Below are 9068 nucleotides of genomic sequence, written 5' to 3' on the forward strand. Positions count from 1 at the left end.
TAAAATGTTTATTTTTATAGCTGCAATATGTAACTTAATTAAACAAGTTTATTTTAAATGAGTTTATCACATGCACGTTTTGAATTGTTTGTGTAGATTTAAATACCTATCAATTCTCACAGTGGGGAAGGTATATTTAAAAACGAGAAAGCGGTGCACGGCAGGATGGTACACCACACGCACACAGCTGCACGAACACAAACGATCCTATCCAGGATGCAACAATGGCCCTTGTCAGTGTTTTCAATACTGTGGCTCCCTCCCAGTCATAAAGATATAAAGTCTTGTTTGCTGCTTTAATTCAATTGGACTGGTGGAGGTAGGATGTCTGTGGAACACTGGCCAATGCTAATCTCATTTGGTCAGCCATTACGCCGGAGCTCAGTCCTGGCCTGCTCTCTTCACGAATGCACCTTCCTGCCAAGCCTTGGCACACCCCCGTGAAAAACACCTTCAGAGCTCTCGTTTTCCTTCCCCCGGTGGTGAGATCTGCGCTGCAGGTCGTTCCTCAACGGAGGAGAGGAGTTACCCTTTCTGATGAAGACACCTAAAGCTGCAGGCTGCCAGTGAAGTGTCTCTCCCTCCCGTCCTGACCCACGGACCGGCTGGTCCAGCAGCGTGGACTGTAGGCCTTCTCCACAGGTCTCCCTGCACAGATGTTAAATGAAGCTCCCCTGACAAATGCAATGATAGATGGTAATGGGGGTGATTACTTTAAAAGGGGATAAAATGGTCTCTAAACTACAGCCTATCGGGGCCGGGGCAAAGAAGCGAGCGAGCAGGCTTTCGTGCTTTTCCCTTTGAGCCTGGATTTCAGCAGATCAATTGGGTTTTTGAGTTGGCCAAAGGAGATACGATCCGATGGCAATCCTCCCTCACCATCGATCTCTACTTTTACAATGGCTATGAAATAGCTTTTACAGCATTGTCAAAATGAGCCCCGAAATGAGGGATAGGGAGAATCATCGGTTGATCAGGTTAAAGTTGATTTTCTTTAGCAGTCAGCCACGGCACCGAGCTATAGCGCTAAAAGTTTATTGTTAAAAGTAAGTAGGTCTTTAATCGAATCTGCATCGAGTCATGGAGTTCTCTCCTTATTATTTTTATCATCAAACGTAAATGAAGCCTACACGGAGGAGGAGGAGGAGGAGAAGCAAAACTTGGTTTGTGTGATATAGTGACACACAAAAGCCCAGTGCAGTGCACGACTGGCAGTTATTTTAACGCTCTCCCCTTCTTGAGAATCAGTGAGTCGAAATTATGTTCAATTTTCCATCTCGAGCATTATTGAGGTGCAAACAATCCCAGTTCAATTTTCAAGCATTCACGCCAATAACCCCCCTGCCTGTTCCTCCACAGTTTGCCAATCAGATTTTGAAGCCACTTGCTAATTTTAAACCTTGTAAGACTGAGAAGTTGAAGACAAAACAGGACTAATTCTCTTTATGTATATTTATGGATGATTGGTTATGGATATTTGTTGTTCACTGACTGATTGTATTGTATTTCATTCCAAATCTCCATTCATTCCAAATATTTTATTTCAGAATATCAGATTTTTACCAATAGGTAAAATATCACACAAAGACTTTCTGGACCGAACAAGACATGTTCAGGTTGCTGTACTGGGATTGACCATGTGAACTGAATCACAAAATTTCATCAACACAAGTGGCAGCAATGCTCTTATAGTATATTAATTAAACATCAACTTTATGTAAATTGTTATGGGTTACAAGTCTTAAATGACTTCATTAGAACCATATTTTCAGACTTTTGATTGTACTACAAAAAAAAACACAAAAAAAAAAAACTTTTTTATAGTCGTTTATGTGTTATTCAACGTTCCACTTGCAGAACTTATATATAAATATAACATGTTTAATATACACTACAATTCAAAGGTTTGGTGTAAGACTCTCTTATGCTCACCAAGGCTGCACATATTTGATCAAAAATACAGTAATGACAGTAATATTGTGAATATATTATTACTATTTCAAAAACTCATTACTAGCATCATTACTCCAGTCTTCAGTGTCACACGATCCTTCAGAAATCAATATGCTGATTTGCTGCTCAGAAAACATATCCTATCATTTGAAATAGATATATTTTGTAACAAGATCTTTACTGTCACTTTTGAAATAAAATCTTTCTCTATACCCAAACGTATGAATGGTAGTCTAAGTAATAATAATACAAAAATTATATTGTCAGTAATCTCTCTTGTATAAATGTAGATGTAAATAATGATTCTGACCTTTTAAATATATTTCATTTGAACACAGTTTGGACGTTTTCCACAATGCAGATTAATGACAAAACATGTTATTGTTTTCAAAGAGCATACTGCAAATCACATTAATGAATATCACAATTCTTATATAATCTTAAAAAATCTTTTAACATCTGAATGTATAGACACGAGACTATTTAAACTTAAAAGTCTCTCACGCACACTTTCTTTGTAGTTGGCAAACTGTCCTGTCAAGTTTTTCCTTAAAATATATGAATGGAGAAAACATGGCTTCTTTAGTTTTCCAATTAGTAAACTGAACACTGAATAAATGCTTATTAAGAACATTTGACTTTTGGTTGATGTCAAATGTATCTCTAAATACAGAATCACCCATTTGTCTTAAACATGTCTGTAGGCTAGTTGCTAGTTACTGTTATTTCAGCTGTTAGTTTGTGGAACATGACAGATGTTCTGGTTATTCCCTTTAGCGTAGCAATCCTTTCACAAGAACCAATTCCAGTGCCGAAAAGTAAAATACAACAATAAGATGATTTACAATGTCTGCTGTTCTGTGTACGCAGCATAACAATACTATCCACTGGCTGAATATAAGCTGAAGTCACTTAGAATGAATAATACTCCACCAAAGCATTTCTCCTTTTCTTCAATCATCAGTGTAGGTGAGTTGAGATGTCTGTAAATCATGTATATCATTTTTCACAGACCAAATTTGACAAACCTCCTCATACATTAGGTTTAAAGTTATCCAAAGTTCAGCCTGCCCTACAAAGGCAGGCATCTGGCCAATCAAGCCGGTCTTTGTTTCAATAAGCATAAAACACTGCTTTATCTCTGTGGTATAATACACTGATCTGAATAGAGAAATTGAACACATTCACAGCGAGATCTCGTCCATTGTGAATGCTCTGCATCTTACAGCCAACCTCTCCTTAAGTCATTAAAAATAAATGCAAGAAGACCATCTTATAATTTGCATCTATCTATAAATTACAGGAACGTCTGTCTGTCTGTCTGTTAATCGAATATCTCTCGAACCGTTAGTCCGATGGATTTCAAACTTGACGGGTGTCTTTCTACGGGCACGAGTAAGTGCAGTGCCGAGTTTGACATTGTTTGGATTAGAAATGCAAAAGATATCGGTAAATATGAAGAGTTTGGTTCCAAAACGCAATAAATCCATTTAGATTAATTTGAGTAAAAATGTGTTTTCTTTACCAAGAAAGTGGAAAGATGAAAACCACTATTTTCTGTTTCAAACTTTCACATAGCATTTATAGGTCATAATAACAAAAAAAATTAAAATCCAGATTTTGATTTTCAAAGATTTATTATAAAAACGGATTATTTTTTCCCCCAAAATGCAATAAATCCATTTAAAAAAAAAATCAAAATCAGTTAATCCATTGAATCAATATAAAAGTTTTTTTTTTTCATATTGAAACTGTTGAAAATACACAACAACGTAAGTTTATTAGTATAATATTTTTTATTAAGAACTGTAAAGAAGATTGAAAACATTTTTCCTCCTCCCGAGTGCCTCATCTTCTTAATCTCCTCACGTAAATGATTCGATTTCGATGCCTTGCGTTTCTTACCCACCGCAGAAACAACCACAGGTTCATCAATGCCTCAAAATTATTCTTTTTTTTGTTTGTTTGTTGATCGAAAAGTACAAAATCGATAAGAAAACTAGGAAGCCGGGTGTATTTAAAGCGCTTCCGTTACTGTTTACATTGCGTGGAATGGTGCGTTGTGATTGGTTGAGAGCGGATATATCGCATTCTGCAGAGAAGGGAGACTGGTGTTTGTCGCGGTTTGGAAAGAAAGGGAGAAAACATGACAGAATAACACGGCGGATATCGCATTTTACTTAAAATTAAACATTGACTTTTCAATACCAACCAGATACAATACTGATTTTTGCAGTAACTAATTTTTTTTCAAAATGGCGTTTATCGCGTTTTGGAACCAAACTCTTCATATATCGGTAAAAGAAGCACACATTGAAGTTGTGGTTTAAAAATAAACATTCTGGGATTAGAGTGAGTTGTGGTTTAAAAATTGTGGTTTAAAAATAAACATTCTGTCAGCTAAGCATTAAGTCCACTACACTGTTTACTTCTGAAGTAAAAAAGTACAGATTCTTTTCGAGAAATGTAGCGATTCTTTTCAAGGTTGTTATACATTTATTACAATGTAATTATATGTTTATTACAATGTATTTATACATTTATTACAGTGTTATTATACATTTATTACAATGTAGTTATACGTTTATTACACATTTATTACAATGTAATTATACATTTTTTACAGTGTTATTATACATTTGTTACATTATTATTATTATTATACATTTGTTACATTATTATTTTGTTACATTATTCTTTTTGAAAAAAGTAGCGATTTCTTTTTGAAAAAAGTAGTGTCAAATGTAATTATACATTTGTTACAGTCTTATACATTTATTACAATGTAATTATACATTTATTACAGTTTTATTATACATTTTTTACAATGTAATTATACGTTTATTACAATGTAATTATACATTAGTTTTATTATACGTTTATTACAATGTAATTATACATTTATTACAGTATTATTATACATTTGTTACATTATTATTATTATACATTTGTTACATTATTATTTTGTTACATTCTCTTTGAAAAAGTAGCGATTCATTTTGAAAAAGTAGCGATTCATTTTGAAAAAGTAGCGATTCTTTTTGAAAAAAGTATTGTAAAAAATGTAATTATTCATTTGTTATAGTCTTATTATACAATTATTACAATGTAATTATGTTTATTGCAATGTAATTATACGTTTATTACAATGTAAAAACTATGTATAGAACTATGAAAAACTATGTATAGAACTATGAAAAAGTAGCGATTCTTTTTGAAAAAGTAGCGATTCTTTTTTTTTTTTAAAGTAGCAATTCACTTGAAAAAGTAGCAATTCATTTTTGAAAAAGTAGCGATTCTTTTTGAAAAAGTAGCGATTCACTTGAAAAGTAGCAATTCATTTTTGAAAAAGTAGCGATTCACTTTCGAAAAAGTAGCAATTCATTTTTGAAAAAGTAGCGATTCACTTTCGAAAAAGTATCGATTCTTTTTTGAAAAAGTAGATAAATTTTTGAAAAAGTAGCGATTCACTTTCGAAAAAGTAGCGATTCATTTTTGAAAAAGTAGCGATTTAACTGAATCTGTAAGTCACACTGTTTAATTCTGAATATTATATTTTATTCTGGTGCGCTTAACATTATCGTTTTCTCAGAGTTTAGGCTCCTGTGTAATAGTAGCCTAGGCTATTCAGCAAATCAAACATACCAAACCAACAATTACTAAAAACACACAAAAACTGATTTTGCACGGGTATTGCACTAGTATAGCCCATTTGATTTGGGAAATCACTACCTCATTCTGTGATCTAGGTCTAGGAGATAAGACTCTAATCTAAGAATAAACGTCCTGCACACACTTTCCCCGCTCCTTATTTTTACATCTCTTTGTCAGCGTGGGTAAAAAGATGTCATTTTGGAGGCCAGACATTCACATTTCTGCTGAGCCTCTGAGCTAAGATGTGAATTTCCTGTAGCTGATACCGACTGTGTTTCGTACTCGCTGACAGAGCTGTTCTGTCATGAACCGCTGGCATGAAGGCCTAAAACATCAATGTTCACCTCAATGTCTAAACGCAGAACATCTTTGTTGATCCTGGAACAACATTCTATTCAACCAATCAGATATGAGGTTCAAGTTTACAGTTTATGTCAAGTTTAGGCTTACAGCAAGGGTTAGGTGCTTATCAGTGTTATTCAACTGTCATTTCCCAGATATTTTTTGAAAAGGAATGTTGTTCCAGGATCAACAAAATATGTCTAACTCTGCTAAATCAGAACGTGCTGTCTAAACGATATGCTGTATACAACAACATTCTAACAACTATTGTTTCCGCCACTGAATAAAAAAATTAAATAAAATAATTGCGACTTTTTATCTCACAGTTGCGAGATATGAAGTCAGAATTGTGAGAAATAAAGTTGCAATTGCGAGATATAAAGTCGCAATTATGAGAAATAAAGTCGCAATTGCGAGAAAAAAAGACAGAATTGCGACTTTTTATCTCACAATTCTGATTTTTTCTCTCACAATTGCGAGTGTACATCTCGCAATTCTGACTTTATAACACATAATTGCGAGTTTATATCTCGAAATTCTGACATCTTTTCTCAGAATTGTGAGATATAAACTCGCAATTGCGAGTTATCAGGCCAATTCTAAGGGGGAAAAAAGACAAACTTTACCCCTCAGAATAGTTTATATCTCACAATTCTGACTTTACAACACGCAATTTCGACTTTATATCATGCAATTCTGACTTTATAACACGCAATTGCGACTTTATATCTCGCAATTCTGACTTTATAACACGCAATTGCGACTTTATATCAATCAATTCTGACTTTATATCTCGCAATTCTGACTTTATAACACGCAATTGCGAATTTATATCAATCAATTCTGACTTTATATCTCGCAATTCTGACTTTATATCACGCAATTGCGATTTTATATCACGCAATTCTAAATTTATATCTCGCAATTCTGACTTTATATCTCGCAATTCTGACTTTATAACACGCAATTGCGATTTTATATCACGCAATTCTGACTTTATATCTCGCAATTCTGACTTTATATCTCGCAATTCTGACTTTATATCTCGCAATTCTGACTTTACATCTCGCAATTCTGAGAAATAAAGTCAGAATTGCGAGATGTAAACTCAATTGTGAGAAAAAAAGTCAGAATTGTGAGATAAAAAGTCGCAATTACCTTTTTTATTTTTCATTCAGTGGCGGAAACAAGCTTCCATAAACAACATAAACAACAGCTATTCTAAAATAGTTTTAAAATTTTAATTCTGTCACCATTTATTTTTTTACTTTCTTCTGTAGAAAACAAAGTGATTTTTTTAATGTTCGCAAAGCAAACTTCGCTTTTTTTCCATGCAATTTTAATAAATGCGGGACAGAAGCTTTCGTAAAAGTAGTCATATGACTTTTGCGCTATTAAGTCTTCTGAAGCTACACGATCGCATTACGTGAACTCGAAAACCATCACTTCTATTCACAAACAAATAATTTAGACTAGTTTTGTGAAACAGATAAAGCGATTCAAAAGAAATGATTCTATGAAGAATAAAAAAAACGGAAAAGCAGGGCAGTGGCATGCAAAAATTTGTTCTGTGTGAACGGCCCCTTTAAATGCATTCTGTTACAAAAAGCTAGACTTCAGAGTTATATCACATGAGTTTTGGTACTTTTTTTTCAGCTTCCCAGCTAACAAAATTATATTTTTTGCTAACGTTCCCATTATGAAAACATTATTTTCAATGTTCTCTGAACATTCAAAACGTCGGAACATTAACCTCTGAACATTACGGACACTGCAACGGGATTTGAGGTCACTCACTGCGGTGTCTTTTTATAAAAATCAACATATAAAAAATAATAAATTAAGTAAACCTATAGAATATACTCCACTTTACTGCAAAATGTGCATTATTTTAATTTAGCCAAGAGGTCAAGCCGTGGTTTATCAATCTTCTAATTGGTCACACGTCTTCACAAATTTGCAGCTCAGAATTCATCAAACTTAAACTTTGGAATGCGCCGAAATATGAAACTTCTTCGCATGAGCTTCTGTTTCAGGTCTCCAGCATTCGTATGGAAGTCAATGGAACAAAAGGTGTAGTGTAACAGCCCCAGTCCTCATACATTCTCCTTATAATGAAAATAGTTGCCAAGATATTCTTCAAAAATATTCACAATTTGTGTTTCATTGAAGAAAGCCAAACAGCTTTAGAACAATGTGAAATTTGACTGAATGTTCCTTCTTGTCTAAACAATTGCATTAAGAGCAGGAGCTGTAGGTTTTCTTCAAGGTTACTCTGCATACTGAACTTCACAGCTGGTATATGCCCCAAATCACATTAGAGGATACAAACCTTGGAGAAAGAGCATGATTGTCAAACTGACACACATTACAGGAAGTGATTAAAGGGAAAATAGAGTAATATATGGAGATCGGTTGGAGATATATTTAATATATGGAGAACCATGGAGTCTGTTGACATTTGGGTCATAATTACGCTATGCTAATTAAATCTGCTGAGTGTCAGAGAGCTGTTTAATAATTCAAACCCAGTGCAACCTCTAATACCAATGCCAATTTCCCAAAGTAAAGACAGTGGAATGATCATACTTGTCTCTCCTAAATATTTAATCTCCTTGGGAAATCATTTTGACCTACAAAGACTAAGGAAGGGCAAAACAATGACACTATTTCTGTACTTACAGTGGAGAATCGGCTCTGAACCAGACAGTCACACACTCTCACAGTACATCTGAAGACTCCTATTTAGCACTGCGTGAAGTCTCAATATAGCCTTCCACAATTATGCTACAATTACATCAGTTGTTGAAGGAAAACAGATCAATTGGCAAGTCAAATAATGCAAGGAGTTTTTGTTGGTCTTTGAACTGACCTGTATTGGGCTCTACAGCTTGTTTTCTAAGAGAAGAATGTTCATGGCAGTCTTTTCTCAGAGCGGAGAGAAACAGCAGTTCTTTTCGCCAGGCATGAACAGTATTAAAGGCTACGTGGAGAGTTACAGATGGCCTTGCAACAACACAATGAGCAGAGTGGGCTTGAATTGCTCAGGGGAGCTTTGACATCCAGAATATTCGCAACACAATAACAAGATCCCAAAGCTTCAGGAAAAAGCCTGAGCT

The sequence above is a fragment of the Rhinichthys klamathensis genome, unplaced genomic scaffold, assembly GCF_029890125.1.
Source record: "Rhinichthys klamathensis goyatoka isolate OS25496 unplaced genomic scaffold, OSU_Roscu_1.1 h1tg000134l_1, whole genome shotgun sequence".
NCBI lineage: Eukaryota > Metazoa > Chordata > Actinopteri > Cypriniformes > Leuciscidae > Rhinichthys > Rhinichthys klamathensis.